The 20,722-nt window shown below is 39.2% G+C and overlaps 2 long non-coding RNA genes and 1 other non-coding gene across 3 annotated transcripts; all 3 read right to left on the reverse strand.

Annotated features, from left to right (window-relative positions):
* LOC141650635 (small nucleolar RNA R71) lies at nucleotides 1-107 on the reverse strand. The gene has a single exon (XR_012546656.1). It is a non-coding gene; the product is annotated as a small nucleolar RNA R71 (small nucleolar RNA).
* Nucleotides 108-896: 789 nt separating this feature from the next.
* Nucleotides 897-2,135, reverse strand: LOC141647730 (uncharacterized). The gene is made up of 2 exons (XR_012545804.1): nucleotides 1,385-2,135; nucleotides 897-1,271 (listed from the first exon to the last, which is right to left on the reverse strand). It is a non-coding gene; the product is annotated as an uncharacterized LOC141647730 (long non-coding RNA).
* A 65-nt stretch (nucleotides 2,136-2,200) lies between these two features.
* Nucleotides 2,201-3,200, reverse strand: LOC141647731 (uncharacterized). The gene is made up of 3 exons (XR_012545805.1): nucleotides 3,006-3,200; nucleotides 2,471-2,653; nucleotides 2,201-2,268 (listed from the first exon to the last, which is right to left on the reverse strand). It is a non-coding gene; the product is annotated as an uncharacterized LOC141647731 (long non-coding RNA).
* Nucleotides 3,201-20,722: the final 17,522 nt, after the last annotated feature.

A 20,722-nucleotide genomic window follows, 5' to 3' on the forward strand; every position in this document is an offset into this window, starting at 1 on the left:
ATGCTAAGAGCTCAAATTACGGGCTTTAAGCAAAGAGATGAAGAATCTTTGTATGAAGCTTGGGAGCGATTCAAGGGAATTTGTCGCTCATGTCCTCACCATGGACTTAGCGAGTGGTTCTTGGTACAACAATTTTGGAACGGACTTTATGAAGACTCAAGGAACATTCTTAACATGGGATCAAATAGAATGTTCACCGAAGTTGATGACAATCAAACTTGGAACAAAATTGAGGAAATGGCGGTCCATAACTCACAATATAGTAGACCTCGCAAGGCTACTAGAGGAGTAAAGCATGAAGTGGACTCCATGACTCAATTGGGTGCTCAACTTAGTGCTCACATTGATACCATCAATTTGAAGTTTGAAAAAGCTATGGCTAGACTTGAAGAAGCCTCAAAATCACCAAAGCATCATGTTAATGCCATGACGGCATCTTCATAAATCCCAAGTGGGATATGTGAGAATTGTGGAACTTTGGGACATGACCAAAGTGAATGTAGGGGAACAAATGAACAAGTGAATGCTTTCCAATTCACTACTACAATAACCATCAAGGAGAACGGTCAAGCACCGTTCTAAATGCGTCTTTCAACCGGCCTGTGGCCAAGCGTTCTCTTTGACATATGAGAACGGTTGGTAAATGGTCAACCCGTGCTCGTTGTTATTTCAAATAGCACGGTTGCTAATGGGAACCGCTCTCATTGATATTTCAAACAGCACGGGTGTAAAAGGGGACCGGGCTCTTTGTTAAGGCGTTCTCTTTTGAGAGGTGTTTGGCACCATTGTTGAACCTTTTCAAAGAGAACGGGGGGATGATACAACGTTCCCTTTGATTCTTACATTTTTTTTTAATATTTCTAATTTTATCGTAACTCCTACACGATTCAACCGTATAGCTCATAAAAATTAAACCTGTTACAATTCAGAAACTTCAGCAAGTTTTACGCAACAAATAACTTTCAAATTTAATTTGAATCCATAAGGAAAAATCCTTGAGCAAATATACAAAGTCTTATCATATTTTTAAGAGGCTACAAATATCAAAGATACGCTACATTCTGCAAAACATAAATTAAAATTCTTATATCCTCATCACTTAGCCGCATCCATGTGCATCTTCCAAAAATTATAATCATCATCTTTCATCCATCATTGCTTTCAGGCTTAAATTGGAGTGCGAATTCAGCCCAAATATTCCACACCTCGTCAATTTGCCAACGATGTATGTCTTTGGGGGCGTTAAACACGAACTATTATACACACGACACCTAAAAAATATAGTTAATATAGTATATATGATGTGAAAAGTAAAATAATTACCTAAGATGGAAATGCAAAAAAAAAGAGATGCAAATGATTCAAATAAAGAAAAAAAACATACATTTGGGAGAATATTAATATATCTTCCTTTGATAATCTCCAACATATATCGGCAAACATAATATCCGCATAATACGCTCCCAACATGGGCTGCCGAGGACACTAAAATAGAAACCTATGATGAGATATACATATTATATCTACTCCCTATGACAAAAACAATTATTAAGGGTGGTAAATTCAGCTTATTATATATTATAGGACAAAAATATTTGACATGCCAAGACAGAAACAATAGAGTATTTCGTTCCCTATGACAAAAATATTATATCTACTCCCTTGCTTTGGAGAGAGGTTCACTGGTCATCTCATAGGAAATGCAAAAAGGAAACACTAGAAACATAACTGGTGTAACTACTACCTTGTTGCTACGGTTTTACACTATTTGTCATGCCAAGACACAAAAAATAGAGTATTTCGTGGGAACGTGCAGGAAAAGAGAATTCAATATTTGGTTAGTGTCCATATGCTTCATAGGACGAATGCTAGGATACTAACAGAGATAATAGCTAGTCTGAACAATTGAGAATATATAATACCTCAGTTAATTTCCAAGTAAGTGGTTTCTCCTCGAACCTGGCAAGTGGATCGATAGCATTTCTTTTCTCAAGCGCCCTATATTTTATTTAACTAAAATAAGTAATCACTTCACACATAATTCAAAACACTTCAATATAAAAAAGCGAACAATGAGAATATTTTCACATAATTAGCCAGGAATAAATAAATAGAAAGCCCTCAACTATACCAGATCATTCACTAGCTCGTAGCAAGACAAAATTCCATTGTTAAATGCATAGTTCACTCACCCATTTGGTTGTTACGATTGTAATGAAGAATTGAGACCCATTGGTGTCGGGACTGCATTAGCCATAGAGAGAAGGCCTACACATTGAAAGAAGACAAGGATAAATATCCGTTGCCCAAAAAACTATAATCTTCAACGAACATTTTTCAATTCAACAAGTTGTTATAACCCTTCTAGTTAGGTATTATTTCACCAACAGAACTCTCATGTCTTGATTCTAAACACACAACCACCTTTCACATAATAATCACTAATAAGACAACAAAAGTAGTTAAGTACCGGGTCCAGTATGTTTCAGCTTGAAGTTTTCATCGGGAAACTTCTCTCCGTAGATTGATTCTCCACCTCTTCCATCCCCGAGAGTGAAATCACCTCCCTGAAGCATGAAGCTTGGAATAATCCTGTGGAATTTGCTTCCCTTGTAGTGCAGCGGTTTCCCAGATTTGCCAATACCTTTCTCTCCTGAAATAAGCAACAAACCAATGTTCAAAACTCATTTTTTCACAAATAGGGTGATAACTCATTGGCCATGACAGAGAGCAGCAGAACCCCCACCCTTTTAATGAAAAGTGAGTCGGTGAAACAGTATTACACGAAAGACCAACCAAAATGCTTACGCAGTCCTCATTTATTTAAATAGCGCAGCATTTCAGTAATAGAAACTCGATAGCAGCCTAAAAACAGCCAACATATTTTCTCTAGCCATCTAGTGTATATATCAAACTCATAGCTTAAGACCATTCTATCCACCGCTATTTAAAAGTTTGGAAATGAAAACAACAGTATAAATCAGAGGACGAGATTGCAAACTTGCCAGTGCACAATGCTCGGAAATTTTATGCAATAATTAAACATAAAGGCTAAAGTCAGTAGCAAATTCAAACTACAAAGCAAATACTCTAAAATAAGAAGAAGCAACTTGGAACTGGTCACATACATTCTATAGTTCACTGCCAACTTCAGATATCAAATAAATCACATATTCAGAATCCTGGCTCTACTCCGGTTAAAATTCAATATTATAGAGTAAGAGGAACGAACCTTTAGCTAAGATTACTATGGCAGTACTTGGTTAGAAGAGTGTTAACTGCGTTGCAAAGAGCATTAGTGATTAGCTCACCTCTTATGACCAATTAATTAACTCACACAATCAAAATTAAGCAAATTCAAGCAAAACAAAACTTGAAATAAATCACATTTGCTGCACCCCAGGACAAGGTTTACTAAGGCCTGACCTAAAAATCATTCGAGAAATTGCCAAGAAACTAGAATGATATACCTTTAGCTCATCATATGCTCCACCGCCATATGTATCCATGCCATGTTAATAGAGGATGAACAATGTCTTGAATCCATCCTTAAATGAGGCTAAGATGATGATAGATATGCTGACTTATTTGATTCGTCTTTCTACTCATATTGATACATGAGCTGATGAGCTTGGCAATCTAGCCTAAGCTTTGAGCCATCTGCCTTCGCTCTAATGTGGTAAACATTGGGTTCTGTTCGGGCTCTCTGCGAGACTGTGAATTTTACTGGGTTATATATTTATAAGATATCCATTGCATCTAAGAGTATAATCCTTTCTTCATTTCTATGTAACTACGGAGTACATAATAGCAATTGAAGAACTATTCAAAACAATTTAATTAGCAGAACACAACAAAGAAAAAGTCAGACACTTTGATCATATTTTTCACATGTTTACCCCTCACAAATCCAGGTTCCAAACAATCCAGGAAATCCCAACAGTCTCATCCTCCTGGTTTATATTATCTACTCCTTAAGTTAACCGATTATCCGATTATACCTTCCGATCCTGACCATTCTATGGATCCGAAGTATAATTATGATTCTTACAACAGTTATTCTACACTAATCCATGTTGAAAGCGATCAAATTTTTAGTTATATTTAAATAGATTAACAAACCAATAAGAACAATTAACAAATTAATCAATCAAATGCTTAAGAATTGAATTTGGGGAAAAAAATTACTTACCCAATACCCATTATCCAGGGCGGCACTATGGCGGGTGGAAGGCCGGAGGTGAGGAGGTGGCCGACGGTGGGGTGGTTGGATTTTGGGATCTTTGGTTTTGTTTTGTGTAGAGTGTTTAGGTTTATGTGGTTCTATACTTCTATGGCGCCTTTCCTTCTTTTTTACAGATTTTTAGTTTTTTTTTTTTTTTTTTTTTTTTTCTTCTTCTCACGTGCCCTCACTTTCCTCCCATGAGATCCGCCATCGCTCTTTCCGTATAATGGTAGGCAATGCAAAGTCATATGAATGAATAGTCTTTTAGGGATATTTAGAAGAGAACGGTGGTGATACAAACCGTGCTCATTGTTTTTTCAAAGAGAACGGTTTTCTATATTAACCGTTCTATTTGATCTTTTAGGACGGTTGGTCAAACCTAACCGTTCTCTTTGTTAATCTACGAGAACGGTTTGAACAAGTAACCGTTCTCTATTGAAACCCTATATGCCCGCCTAAACTAAAAATTAAAAAGAGACCGGTTCCGCTATCAACCGTTCTTGAAGGGGCGTTCTCGTAGCCTTAAATTGTAGTAGTGCAAGCATACAAGAGTGGTACCCCTTATTCAAACTATTATAATGAAAACACCAAATTCCATCCAAATCTCTCATACAAAAGCCAAAATGTTCAAAACCCTCAACCAACATACACCCCACCTCCCATGAGAAACCAAAATCAAAGACCCTTTTACAACAAAAACCAAGGCTACCAAAATCAAACTCCATACAATCAACAAAATGACCAAGGTTTTGATGTTCAAAAAGCGGTCCTCCAAATGCAAAAGAATCAACAAGAGTTTTTCACTCAAATGCAAAAAGATAGTCAAGCAAAGGAAATCACCATCAACAACATCCTAGCTCACACCAAAATGTTGGAAACCCAATTGACTCAACTAGCATCTTCAAGCTCACAAAAACAAAAGGGGCAATTACCACCTCAAATTAATCCCCCAAGACATGAAATGGTTAGTGCCATTTACTTGAGAAGTGGTACAAGGTATGAAGCACCGAAGAAGCAAGTTGAGGATGAAGTTGTGGAAGCTAGTGACAAAGAAGAAATTGTGCAAAACTCCAAGGATGGAGAACCATCAAAAGAAGAAATTTCAAAGAAAAATGAAGACAAGGTCAAGGAGAAGGAGCCCATTATGATTAGACTTCTTTTTCCAAGTCGTCAAGCCAAGCCCAAATTTGATGACCAACTTGGAAAATTTATGGAAATTGTGAAGAATTTGGAAGTCTCGATTCCTTTCACGGAATTAATCAATCACGTGCCGGCCTATGCAAAATACATGAAAGACATCCTCACAAAGAAGAAGTCAATCCGGAAGCTTGAGACTATCGCCTTCGCTAAGGTGAATAGTGCAATACTTCAAGGGAGTTCACCTCCAAAACTCAATGATCCGGGAAGCTTCTCAATACCGTGTACCATTGGCGACACCACGATCAACAAAGCCTTATGTGATCTAGGGGCTAGTGTGAGTGTTATGCCGTACTCGGTGAGTAAAAGGTTAGGGATGGGAGAGCTTAAATGCACCAATATCACACTCCAAATGGCCGACAGATCGACGAAGACACCATTAGGGATATGCGAAGATGTTACCGTAAGAGTTGGGAAATTTTTCATCCCGGTGGACTTTGTCATTGTTGACATGGAAGAAGACTCCAACATTCCAATCATTCTAGGAAGACTTTTCTTGCACACCGCGGGTGCGGTGATTGATGTGAAGCATGGAGAGCTCACTCTAGAAGTGGGAGATGAGAGAATAACTTTTAATCTTGACAAGACCATGAGAGCTCCCCGTTTGCATGAACCATGTTTTATGGTTGATCATTATAGCCGGAAGGATGATAGGAAGAAGTCAGAATTCCAATGGAAGAAGAAAATTGATGATGCTCCATTCAAAGAGCAAGTGAATTGTAACAAAGAGAGCTTGAACAGCTCACCAAGGTCAAGCAATGAAGAGGATGGCCTCATTGGCCAAGACAAGAAAGTAGGAAAGTTGTCTCTATCAACTCAAGAGATCTTTAGTGATCAAGTAGATGAAGTTTGTGGTCTTTGGGACGATGAGTTTGAAGGGATTTTCAATCCCTATATTGGTAATGCTATCGATCAAGACCGACATGAAGCACAACAAGGGCAAAGATCTATTGAAGATCTTTATCATGATAATGAACAAGCTTTTGACTACTTCTTCAAGGTGTTGAGCAACATCAACAACACCTTGGACATGCCCCCATGACATCTCACTAAGGATGAGAGTTTGGTGGAGTCCTCCCTAAACCACCATTTGTAAATATTTCTAACTCCCTAACTCGCATTTTAATTCTTACATTGCATTTTTGTCATTTTTGGATTTTTATGCTTAGATCAAGGTATTCATCATTTTTGAGAGAAGTGAGGGAGGGACTAATGATTTTATTGATGTGTAGTGCTTTAGCTTAGTGTGAAGATAGCAATTGCCTAGGCTATTCATGCCTTAGTAGTGCCCCTACAATGAAGAACACGGGATTTGAAGAATGAAAAATGACACGGGATATGCAAGTGTACGGATGGAACTGAATCCGCGTAGACCAGGGAGAATCTGAGCGTCTTCAAGGGGAATCCGCTCGTCTTCAGGAAATCCGGGCGTCGTTGTCAAAATCCGCCCGTCCATTTTAACTAAAAATTTGAAATTTTGGGACTGACGAAGAATCCGAGCGTCCTGGTAGAGAAGACGCTCGTCTTCAGAAATCTGCCCGTCTTTGCAGGAAGACGCCCGTCTTTTTGCCAGTGTAAAACAAGAAAGCTTGCTGTCTCAGAATCCGCCCGTCTTGAGCAGAGTCCGATCGTCCTGCAGTCGATAAATCTGAGCGTCTTTGCTGAAAGATGCCCGTCTTTAGGAGAGAATCCTGGACCCAAAATAGGCAGAATCCGAGCGTCCCGAAGGAAAGAGGCCCGCCTTCCCCTTCAGTTTTGAAATTTTCGGGTATTTTAAATACCCCCCTCCCACATTCATTTATTCATTCATTCATTCAAACCACTACCCATAAACCCCAAAACTCAAAACCCTCATCCTCTCCATCACCAAAACAAGATTTCCTCAACCAAATTCAACAAAATCAAATAAAAACTTCCTTTTAACAACAATTAATCACTCCTCTTCCAACAAAAATCAAACCAAGCACCAAAATCTTAAACCTTTGAGTCGATTTTTGAAATTACAAAGGCAAAGCCTTTCATCTTAAAATCGATTTGGGTATACTTGGAAATTTAAGATTTTCACTCTTTTCTTGGTATTTTCATCAATGGCAAGAACAAAAGGATCAACAAAGGCACCTAAAGCAAAGGAACTCTCAATAAGACAAAAATGTCTACAAGCAAAGAAAGCCTCATTGGCTATGGTGGTTGCTAGTGCAAACTTGGAAATACAACAACAAAATCCTCCCTTGGAAGCAACAACATCAACAACTCCCGAAATTGCACAAATATCAAACTATCCGGAGGTAATTTTCATTTCTAACTCCCATAGGGATACATTTGCCAAGTATGCTAGAAAATCCTTTCTACCCACCAAATTCATATGTGAAGATGCCTTGAACAAATTGGGTGTCCTTGAACAAACAAAAGCCTTCTTTGAAGCCATGGAGTTGGGAAAATTGTTTGCTACAAGAGAATTGACATACCCCTCCCTTACCTTAGAATTCTTGAGTTCTTTGAAAGTTACTAAGGTAGAGACTAGAGAAAACATCGAGTTCCGCCTTGGCAATGTGAGTAGGCGCATCACTTTTGATGATTTGGGTAAAGTATTAGGTCTTAGTGATTCACCTCTTTATTACAAGAAGCCCGAAAAATATGACCCCGCTCCTCTTTCGAAGGCGATTTCCGGGAGGAAATTTGAGAACTATCATGCTAGTCGCGCTCTATTAGTCCACCATCCGGGCATTAGAGTGTGGTACAAGGTCATCGGGAATACTATCATTGCAAGAAAAGACACTAACCACTTTACCAAGCTCGATTGTGTTCTACTTAAGTCGACCTTAAATATTGGAAGGGAATTCACCAAGCCTTACAATTCTCTAAGGCTTTTGGTGGAAAGGTGGCTCAATGTTGATAGTGGAAAGTAAGGCACCGCTTTTATTGTAAATGGAGGTCTAGTTACTCTTTTGGCTAAGTACTTTGATCCGAATTTCAACAAGGATAGCAAGTATGTGGCGAAAAAAGGGGGTCATCTCATTGACATGGATGCCATGATTAACAAGTACAAGTGGGTTACCCATAATCCTCTTGACACCAAGTATGGGTGGCTCACCAATGATGCTAGATCTTTTACTTTGCCTTCCAAGATATGCCGTTTGAGTGTCCATCGGACCAACTACCTCTTTCCCCCTCAAAAGAAGCCGAATACATCATCCGTCAACAAAGGGGTGAAATTGAAATGCCCTCCTCCTCCATTGTCACACCACCCTATCCATTCAAGTATCAAGAGTTCAAACCCGAAGGTGTTGAAGCAAGCAAAGACTACATGACTCTACTTATGCAAGAAATGCACAAACAAGCTTATAAGGATCGGGAAGATGCATACTTAGCCCAATATCCACCCCTCCTTCATTTAGCTAGGCAAGGACTACTTGATCCTTCATGTCCTTTGCCTAGTTGGGCGGATAGGGAAGTCTTCTTTCTAAGTGCATCTAGGGGTGAGATACCGGGTGATGATGAGGTTGTCGGTGATGAGGTTGTTGATGAAGACATTGATGAAGAGGTAAATGAAGAAGAAGAGGATGATGAAGGAAGTGAGCAAGGAAGTGAAGAGGGAAGTGGTGATGAGTCCACTTCTATTGAGGAAGATGATGACAATGATGATATGGTGGAAGACTAGCAAGCTTTGGAGGCTCCTACCCTCTTGAGGTTTGTCTACTTCTTTCTTTGTTTTATTTATTTTATCTTGATCATGGTTGGAGAATCCTAGCAACATAGAGGACTAACAACTCTGCCCCATTGAGGTTTTCTTATTTCATTGTTCCCACTTTTGAAAATCCAAAATGATGATTTAGTTTCATGCATTGCATATTGTGTGCATGAACTACCCCCAACTTTAGGACATTAGAAATAATGTCTATCTCGGTTTGGGGAAGTACATGCATATGCAACGGGAGGTAATCTAAATTACGCTCTCCGTCATAAACAAAAACCCCTGCATCATGTAGTGTAGTATAGTATAGCTTGCATTTAGTGTAGAAATCATGCATCATGTTTGCATAATTTCCCATCATTTTGGCCATTGAGGACAATGCCCATATTAGTGTGGGGATGGGGAATTCTAACTTAACTTTTATTCAAAAATCCAAAAAAATCAAAAAATTTCGAAAAACCATAAAAATTTGAAAAATTGAAAAACCAAAAACAAGCTCATTTCCTTTGTAGTGTAGTCATGTATATATTATTGTATATATTGTGTTTGTTCTATCCTTGTTCACATTGATTGACTACGCCACATCCGAGACATGAGGATCATGAAGACCGGATGGTATGATCTTTCTAATCTCCTTTTTCCTCTTTATGTTAATGACTATGTGGCTTTATTTTGATTGATGCGGTATAACAATGTGAATTTAGGACTTGCATTTAGATTATATGGCATATTAGTTGGTAGAATCATATGCATTAGGATGTATATATGTTAGTTGCATCATGGCATGTAGTTGCATGTTAGAAAATTTTGCGAAACCGTCTACTTGGGAAGCTTGACAAGTGTATATAGGCCCTAGTAGATGCTTTTTCTTCTTAAGACTTTGCTTGTTAGAATACTTGTAAAACACCCTAGGATGTGTCATGCTAGTATCCTTTGACCCATGGATTAAGGCCTAGTCAAGAGTACCTTGTGGTGTGATAACTCCTTGGCTACCGTTTATTCCAAGGTGACCCTTGAAACCATGCATCCATCATCCATGTTCTACCACATTTTTGTCATCAAAGGGAATGGGCACAAAAAGAAATCAATTTGAGTTCAAAGAAAGTTTGCAAAATGCATCAAATGAAAAGAGGAGCAAAAATAGACTCATAATGCTTCAAATATAAGGCACCCTAACTACATATGGGGTGACTTTGAAAATGTTCAAAAGAAAATGCAAAAAGTTGAAAGTTGTCAAGTGTTGAAAAGCCAAAAATAAAAAAAAATGGCAAGAAAGTGTTCTCAAATGTTATATGCCACAAGAAATTGGGGGGAAAAACAACAACAAAATCAAACTCCCAAAGTGAAACTTAAACATCTATCGATCCCTTTATCCATCGTATCCATTTTTGTGCATGGTAGAGAGGGGACGACCCTTCTTCTTGTCTAGGCAAGAGGGGGAATTCCGCGATCCTCCAGTGTTTCTAACACCATAGGGAATCTACTCTTGACAAAAGCATTTAACGATTGAGGACAAAGGTACCCTAGCTTGGCACAACTTGGAGGTGATTTATTGGTATCCTTCTAGGCTTAGTAGTTTGAAGAAATTGCATCTATAAATGAGTGTGTACCCTTGAATTCCTTCCCTTTTAGATAATTTCTGCCACTTAGATGAGGAAAGTGGCTATTCTTTTTTAGATGGATCCATTACTTGATGTTGTGTGCTTAATGTTTGGATGTGTCGCCATTTTGGCAAGACCCACCTTGCCTTGCAAGAAGGCATCCTACCTCATGGTTGTCTTGTTGTGAGTTGAAGGGGCAGAGTGAGACCCGCTAATTGTCTCATATCGGCTATGGTATTAGGTTAGTTTAAATAATGGTCCTAGTCTTTGTCACCTCTTTACTCGGGACGAGCAAAGGTTCGGTTTTGGGATATTTGATGTGACCATAATTTAAGCACATTTAGTCCCCGAATTAGCCTTGTTCCCATGCTTTTTAGTGCATATTTGGGTCATTTATTGTCTTTAATTCTTTGTTTTGCATATTCTTTGAGGTTTTGTGTCCTTGGTAGGAAAGGAATGCAAACCTTGCATTTTCATGGAAAAATGAGGCTAAATTGATTGAATTCAATGACCAAGCATCAAGGAGGGACAAGATTAGAAGGCCTTTGTACATACTATAGTAGATGGGCAATGATGAGAAAAGATCCTTGCATCCCCGAGGAAATCCTCAAGGATTTTATGAAGGAAAAGGAAGAAAAGATGAAGAAACAAAACTGTTTGACAATCCGTGCGGATTGCCTTGAAGACGCCCGTCCACCACCCACAATCCGAGCGTCTTCCCTCACAAGACGCCCGGGCAAAACCTCCACAAGACGCCCGTCTTCACCCTCTGGACGCCCGTCCAAGAACGCCCAAATCCGCCCGTCCCTCGCTAAAGACGCCCGGATTCCCGGACAGTCCATTTCGTCTTCTACAAGCTTCAAGGAAGGATGCACATCTTTTTCTAAGACCGGCGAAAAAGAGACCGGAGTCTCCCTAGAGACCGGCGATTCCTCAAGGACTTAATCGTCATTTAAGCCCTTAGTAAACCCTAATTTAGGTACCTAATCCCCACAATAAATACCCCATTAGTCTAATTAGAAGAGCATGTTCTTCTTAGCAATCTTTAGAGTAGTTAATATCAATCAAATCTCTCTTTAATCTTGTAATCAACATTTAATCAAGTTTTAACACAAGTTTTATTTCCTTAATCTCTCTCTTGTTCATCGTTTATTTTGGGTAATTGAAGATTATTTGGTTATTATTGGGAGATTGACAACCTCTCAATCAAGCATCAAGTACTTCTTTTATTCTTTGCTTTATTATTGTAATCATTAGTAGGTATAATTCTCTTAACCCCTTTTTAATTATTGTTAATCACTTTCATTTATTCATCACGTTTCACTTTGTTAGTATGATTGACAACCTTGCTAGCATGTTCAACATGATAATGAGTGAGTAGTTTCCTTAGCTAGGGTTAATGGGTAATTAGGGGAAACCAACATGGGGAATGATTCATGCTTAATTTAATATGTTTTCATAATTTATTTGCTTGCTTGTTGTGATCTCAACTTATGCACATGTTATGTTTGATGAAATGCGAGCCTATGAATCCTTGCATTTTTTACCCATCACCTATCTTTTCAATGAGACTTGTAAGACATAAACCAACTCGAGTCTCATTAGACCATGCATATTGTTGAGTAGGGAAGATTAAGTCGACTTGTAGGTGTTGTACAATCTAATCGATTCGGCTCCGGGACCCAAACTTTCCTAGGATTGTAAGACAAAAACCTACTCGATCCATCACAACAATAATTGCTTGCTTATAGTTTGAGAATATGTTTGTATGATCAATTCCCATGAATCCCCTATGACCCCTTGACACCCTAGTGCTTTTTATCAATTGTTTACATCCCTTTTAATTCATCTTGCTTGTTTACTTTCATTGTTATTTAGTTTAGTGATCATCTACTTCAAACCCCAATTGTGACACCCTTAGACACCACTAGTTGCAATAGAAAATCTCATCTCAATTCCCGTCCTTTGGGATCCGACCTTTACTTGCCTCTTTACTAATTGTAGAGTTGTTTGTGAAGTTATAAATTGTGTTTTGGTCTAGGTGCTCCTAACGACAAGTACTGAAAACTAAACCCCTCATAAGGGATCATGACCAGTTTCTTTCACTTGGGACGAGCGGATCCCCTTACAGGACCAAGCGTGATTCAGGCCAGGACGCGCGGATTTCCTTGGGAGTTGCTACTCAATCCACGCATGTCCCTCGGGACTTGCAAAGCTCTATTCAATACTTAAGCATGTTATTTACTAATCTACCCTTGCTTAACCTAATGATGTACCACTATATATACTCCATTTCTAATAATCAAGAGAAAGAGAGACCCCTCTAAGTAGAGGCAAAGCCTTCATTAGGAGTAGATTAGAATAGATTAATCCCAATCATTCCACAAAATTGCACTTTAATCATTCCTTAATTATTATTCAAGATTTATTGGGTAATTGAAGATTATTAGGTTATTATTGGAGAATTGATAACTCTTCATCAATCAATCAAGTTTTCTTCTATTATTCCTTGCTTTCCATTTGTTCATCTTAATATTGGTGTAATCTCTTTAGTCTTTATTGCTTATTTCTTCACTCATTCACCATGTTTAAACTTGTTAGTATGATTGGCACCCTTATTAACATGCTTATCATGACTATGAGTGAGTAGTCTCTTAACTAGGATTTATGGGGGATTAGGGGAACTATAACATGGGGGCAGATTGATACTTAATCTAATATGTTATCATAAGATTGCTTGCTTGTTGTGGTGTTAACCTATGCACATGTTATGTTTGATGAAATGCTAGAGTATGAAACCTTGCATTTATACATCTTTTATCTATTCAACAAGATTTGTAAGATATAAACTAACTCGAGTCTTGTTAGACCATGCATAGAAGTGACTAGGAAGAAACTAATTCGACTTGTAGGTGTTGTACAGTCTCGACCGACTCGGCTCCGGGACCCAAATCATCCTAAGGATTGTAAGACATAAACTTACTCGATTCCACTACAACAATAATTTCATGCATCTATGTAAACATGTTTGTATGATTTTCACCATGATTCCCCTATAAACCCATGACACCCTAGTATCTTTATCATTTGTTTACATCTCTTAATTTATTGCTTGTCTTACCTTATTGCTTCAATTAGTTTAGGCTCACCAACTCAAACCCAAACCAATTGTGACACTAGCATAAATTGAGATAGATAGACTTAGAACCCAAAGCACACCGTCCCGTGGATCGACCTCGACTTAACCACTATCAAGTTGTTCGTTGAGAATATAAATGTGTTTGATTGGGCGTGTGACGACAACGTTCATTAGACATCGACCGAATTCAATCATTTTTCATCGTGCACTTCGGCCAAGGAAATATGGGATGGTCTTGAATTGGCCTATGAAGGAACGTCGGCTGTTAGAAAATGTCTTATTGACTTACTGATTCAAAAATACGAACTTTTTAAAATGCAAAAGAATGAATCACTGGATAGTATGTCAGCACGATTTTCTACTATAATTAATGAGCTCAAAAATCTTGGGAGAACATTTAACTGCGAGGATATTGCTAGGAAGGTACTTAGGAGTTTGACCAAGAAAAGGCGCCCCAAGGTCACGGTTATGGAAGAAGTTAGAGATCTCACCTCTCTACCTTATGCAGGACTTATTGGATCTCTTATGGCTCATGAACTCGTCCTGGATGACGATGAGGCCGAGTCCAGTGACACTAAGAGCATGGCTCTACAAGCTTCTGCAATGGTAGTGATGTGAACATTATTTGCGCACATTTAGTCTCTTAATTGAGCCTATTTAGCACATTATTATAGCATCTCATAGCCGTTTACCCGTCAAATGCTTCCTATTTTGCTTTCCTATTGCTTTGTGTTTGATTTGTAGGAAAGGAGACAATTAGGCAGAAATTCTCGTCTCTTGAGCTTATTTGGAAGGACATTGACGATCTTGGTTGAACGAGTGTTGAAGGAAAGGCAAGAACTAAAGACTAATCTCACAAGAATGAGAAGTAAGTGAAGAGTAGGATTCTGAAGCAGAATGCGAGCGTCCAAAGAGACAAGACGCCCGTCTAAGACGCCCTGTATCCGAGCGTCCAAGCCCCAAAGACGCTCGTCCACCCCTGCAACAATCCGAGCGGATTCCCCTCCTGGACGAGCGGATCGTGGCGTCCTCAGGTGAGATGCCCATCTCTCTGAAAGACTAGTGATTCCCTGCTTAGAACTTACAAATGTTAATTACTAGTTTAGCCTTAGTTAACCTAATGAAGCACTACTATAAATACCCCATTTTGATGATAATCAAAGGGGGCTTCCACATTAGAAAACTCTCTTAGATTAGATTAGGAGTAGATTAGAATAAATTACTCTTTAATCTTTCCACAAATTACACATTAATCTCTCCTTAATTATTGTCCAAGTTTGTTACTTTTGAGTAATTAAAGATTATTGGGTTATTATTGGAGGATTGACAACCCTTCATCAATCAATCAAGTTTCTTCTATTATTCTTTGCTTTACTATTTGCATCATCTCAAGTTTGGTATAATTCTTTCACTCTTTACTCTTTATTGTTCATTTCTTCATTCTATTATCATGTTTATACTTGTTGTGATGATTGACACCATTAATGACATGTTCCCCATGATAATGAGTGAGTAGTCTCTTAGCTAGGATTAGTGGGTAATTAGGGGAAACCAACATGGGGAATGATTCATGCTTAATCTAATATGTTTTCATAATTAAATTGCTTGCTTGTTGTGATATCAACCTATGCACATGTTATGTTTGATGAAATGCTAAGCCTATGAATGCTTGCATTTACAACCATCTCTTATCTATTCAACTTGACTTGTAAGATATAAACCAACTCGAGTCTTGTTAGACCATGCATATAAGTGATTAGGAGGAAAGTAAGTCGACTTGTAGGTGTTGTACAATCTAATCGATTCGGCTGCGGGACACAACTCTTCCAAAGAACCGTAAGACATAAACCAACTCGGTTCCTTTACAACATAAATTGCTTGCAACTTTGTGAACATGTTTGTATGATCAACTCCCATGAATCCCCTATGAACCCATGATATCCTAGTACTCTTTATTACTTGTTTACACCCTTATTTACTTTATTGCTTGCATTAGTCTAGACACAACTACAAACCCAAACCAATTGTGACACTTGCATAAATTGAGATAGATAGACTTAGAACCCAAAGCACACCGTCCCATGGATCGACCTCGACTTACCGCTAACTAGTTGTTTGTTGAGTATTATAAATGTGTTTGATTGGGATACCTGACGACATCACCCCATCAAAATTGCGCCGTTTTTGTGTAGTTTCCATGCTTATAGTTGTTTCCTTGTCTTAGCTATGATGACCCAAGACTTGACACATGGAGTACATGTTGGATCTTTTGAGTATGACTATGGGTATGGGGAGTTTGAGAATCAAGTCAACACAAACCTACCTTACTATTCATACAACGAAAATCCTAACTACTACCCCAATTTTTCCCACCAAAATCACCACATCCAATATCCACAACAACCACCCACCCAATACCCACTTCATAATGAGCTTCAATTGCCACAATACAACCACTTTCACTCCCACCCACAACAAGGAAATGAGCCCATTCAAAATATGATTCTCCAAATGATGAGAGATCAACAAAACTTCTTCAAACAAATGCTAGAGGATAGCCAAAAGAGGGACAATGTTCTTCAAGGTATTGTTACCCAAGGTGAGGAGTTGGAGATTCAAATTGCCAAAATGAAAGAATCCCAAGCAATCACTCCTTACCATCCCTTGGACATAAATCATGAATGTGAATTTGAAGTAGTGACCTTTGATGTGAAAAATGAGAAGTGGGAAGAGCCAACCTCCTTGAGCTCTTGCGAGTATGAAAGTGTGATGTTTGATGAAGAAGACATGAGGTTGAGTAAGCCAAATGCTCTTACCCTTTGTGAGCATGAGGGTGTATCATTTGATGTGAACATTGGGATGTTGGAAAAAGAATTGCATGAAGCGCCCACTTATGATTCATATGAATATAGCGATGATGATGAGACCATAAAGAGGACTTATGAAGAATACGTGTCTTACGAGGACCGAGAGGAATGGACTTGTACTATCACCTTGCTTGAGGAACCTATCCTTGAGACATTTGAGATATCCTATCATAAAGATGAATGTCCTTTCCTTATTTCCCATGAAGACTACTTGGCGCCTACCATGGAGCCAATGATTGTTGAAGAGGATATGGCGGACCTTCTTAAAAAGGTCAAAGCATCATACAAAAGCTACTTGGTGGAAAAGCTCAAAGAGAAACTTGTAAATGAGCTTGCTTGTGGAAATTTGGCACCCTCAACATCAGTTCCTAAGGTATCCGATCATCAAGGTCATGAGAATTCTCCTTCTACTCTTGAAGGATTGATAAATTCAAACGCTATCATCGTGGAAAAAGAAGGTAGTGAGTGGAAGTCTTCGGACGAAAGTGAACCATACTTCTTACCTTATAATGACAACAATCATGGGCTAATTAGTTTCAAGCATTGCAAGTATTCAAGAGCCAAGAAGAGGAAGGAAACAATAACGAATGACAAATTCCTTTGGCCAAGCTTCGTCATGAAGTTAAGCAAACCATACTTGTCCTTATTTGGAGCTTGTTCACAAGCTTTTGATCTTCTATTAAGAGCCTTGAGCTCTATGGACAAGAATTTCTACAATTTGAATTAGTTTGGTGGAGTTCTATCTCAAACCACCATTTGTAAGATATTTCTTGAAACTCTACTTTGTATAATATTGTAAATTTTCACATTGTTGTTTAATTTCTTTGATGAGAGTAGTGAGAGAGAGTTTTCATACATTTTTATTGAGCAAAATTTCAGAAAAAGATAAGGAGGAATAACAATCGGGTGCAAAGGCGTGATATTGCAAAGTAAAGAAAGAAAATAAAGAAAAACAGCGAAAAGACGCTCGTCCCGAGGGTTGGACGCTCGTCCAAAGCCCTCCTCAGGGAACTGTTCAGCACTGTATTGAAATCCGAGCGGATTTGGCCAAAGATGCTCGTCCGAGAAAAAGACGCTCGTATTCTCCTCTAGACGCTCGTCCTAAAAGACACCTGAAGGAAATTTTGGGGACTGTACCAGAATCCGAGCGGATTCTATAAAAGCCGCTCGTCCGAATTCAGACGCTCGTCTAGGTAACAAGACGCTCGTCTTTTGTCTACCTCACAACAACCAAGGTCCCTGTAACGAAATCCGAGCGGATTTTCTGTAAGACGCTCGGACTACTTAGACAAGACGCTCGTCCCGACGAGGAAGACGCTCGGATTCTTGCGTTTTTCTCGGATTATCCGCCCAGGCCCCAACGGAATCCGCTCGTCTCACCCCTCTTTTCTATAAAAATGCCCCCTTTCTCCCTCATTTCCTCACCTTATCTAACCCTAAATCACTCATCTTCATCCCCAAAACACTCCCCTCACAATAAAAGCCAACAAAACTCCAATCTTCCCAATTCAAGATGATGAATCTCAAGGGCAAGGCTAAGAAACTTGTTGAATCCGCCGCTAGGAAACGCAAGGGCTCATCCTCTTCATCCCCACAAGAAATGATGCCGCCAAGGAACTTCCGCCCCATCATAAGAGGGGGGATAGGGCAACTTGAGTACTTCCCGGAGGTACTCTTCACCTCCGATGCCCACTGTAAAAAGTACGTCAAGTTGCTAGGTAAGCACTATGAACCCACTCAGTTTATTGATACTTAGGTGTTAGAAATCCTTGGGATAAGGTACCACACCAAAATATTCCTTGATGGCTTAGGGATTGGGAAATTGTTCCATGCCCATGAGGAGACGTACCTTAGTCTCACCCTGGAATTTTTGAGTAGCCTCCGTATTGTCACGAACACTCGAACCAACGTGAGCATGGAGTTCCGGTTGTGCAACCTAGACCATAGCCTCACACTTGATCAATTTGCTCACATTTTCGGTCTTATTGTACCAACCGAATATACCGACAAACCCGCCGATTTCAATGTGGACCTACTTTGGAAGGCTATTTCCGGGAGGGATTTCATTCACCAAAAGCAATGCTATACCTTTGCTATCCAACACCCGGTGATTCGGATCACCGAACGTTTCGTAGCCGGCACCATCAATGGGAGATATGAACAAGATAGGTGCACTCTCATTGATTTAACATTCCTTGAGTCCTATCTAAATGTTCGGGGGACGAGACGATACAACTTCAATACCCCCCTTGAGGTGCTTACAAGGTTCCATGACTTTTCTCAAGGGAACACCCAACTCAAGACCTTCGTGATGGGAGGTCTAATTACTATCTTGGCTAACTTCCTTTGCCCCGGGTTCAACTCCCGTGGGACTTATGCCCCTCTTGAGGGGAGTACTTTGATTGATGAGGACGCCGTCTTCAACCACCACCGGTGGTGTGCCTACACTCAAGGCGGGAGTGTAGAATGGTTCACAAAAGGGTGCTACTCCATTATTCTTTCGGGGTGGAATATACCGGGTACCGACTCAAGGTTGAGCCCGTATTCGCCTAGGCCGAGCTACCTTCTCGACATCCAAATCATCGGCAACCCCCCTCAAAGGGAAGAATCACCTCGCCAACCACCACATCCTCGTGGGAAACCGATAAGGCCCATTCCCCCACCTTCCTATGTGCCTATCCCACCGTACCCTACTCCTTATACACAATTCGAACCACAAATCCCCAATACCCTGGGAATTCATGACTTGATGAACCTTATGAATAGAGTTGATCTCGGGGTGCATGAAGGGAGGGTCGATAACTACATGGCCCTTTATCCCCAGTACTATCAAATGGCACAACAAGGGTATATCGACCCTAATGGCCCTCGACCCTCTTGGGCCCAACCACACCTTTTGTTCCCTAATCAAGGGGACCAAGCGGGGAATTTTGGTGGCCAAGGCGGAGGGCACTCTAGTCAAGGAGGAGGGTATGACCAAGGAGGAAGCTCTCACCGGTATGGCTACCCCCAAGATGAGGATGACGAGTGAAAGATGCCTACCTCATCACCTCCATTTGTATGATACATTTCTCTCCCTCTCTCTTTTGTATATACATTGCATTTAGTTTAGCTTTCACTTGCAAATTTGTATTATATTTCATATTGCATTTACATTAGTTAGTTCATATAGTATAGTTTGCATTGTAATATATCTCACATGATTCATGTAGTTAGTTGCATATAGATTAGAATTCATGCATAGTCACTAATGGCCAAACCTATTCATTTCTACACTAGAAATAGTGTTTAAATCGGTTTGGGGAGGATTGATCATAGGTGAGCATAGTTTACTAGAAATCACGCATCATATAGTATAATTTAGATTGCATTCATTTGTTATACTCCCTCCTATTCGCTATTTTCTTCACCTTTGATGTGGGCACAAGATTTTAGGAGAATGATTAAAGAATGAATAAAGGAAGATGGTGGAGTTTGTGAATTGGAGAGAGGAATGAATAATTAGGAATTAAATAAGGAATTGTGAGTAAGGTGGGGTTTGGTGATAGGAGAGAGGGATGAATAAAATAAGAGTAAAAGTTAGGTGAAGTTTGGTGATAGGAGAGAGAGATGAATAAAATAAGAGTAAAAATTTCCAAAATAAGAAAGGGGAAGAAAACCTGAATAATCCGTTTAAGGAAGTAGGGAAGAAAATAGTGAATAGGAGGGAGTATATGTCATATAGAATTGCATTTAGTTAAAGCATGCATTCATTCATATCATTTCATTTATTCAAAAATCCAAAAACATGTATTTATTTTTCATTCCTACTCCTACATGTACATTGAGGACAATGTCCAAAATAAAGTGGGGGATGAGATTTATATTTCAAAAATGCATAAAAATTGAAAATTTTTGAAAAATACAAAAACATGTCTTTTTATTTCATAATCATAAAAACCATAAAAATTTGAAAAAATCAAAAATTCAAAAACATGTTCATTTCCTTTGTAGTGTAGTCTT

The sequence above is a fragment of the Silene latifolia genome, chromosome 3 (assembly GCF_048544455.1).
Source record: "Silene latifolia isolate original U9 population chromosome 3, ASM4854445v1, whole genome shotgun sequence".
NCBI lineage: Eukaryota > Viridiplantae > Streptophyta > Magnoliopsida > Caryophyllales > Caryophyllaceae > Silene > Silene latifolia.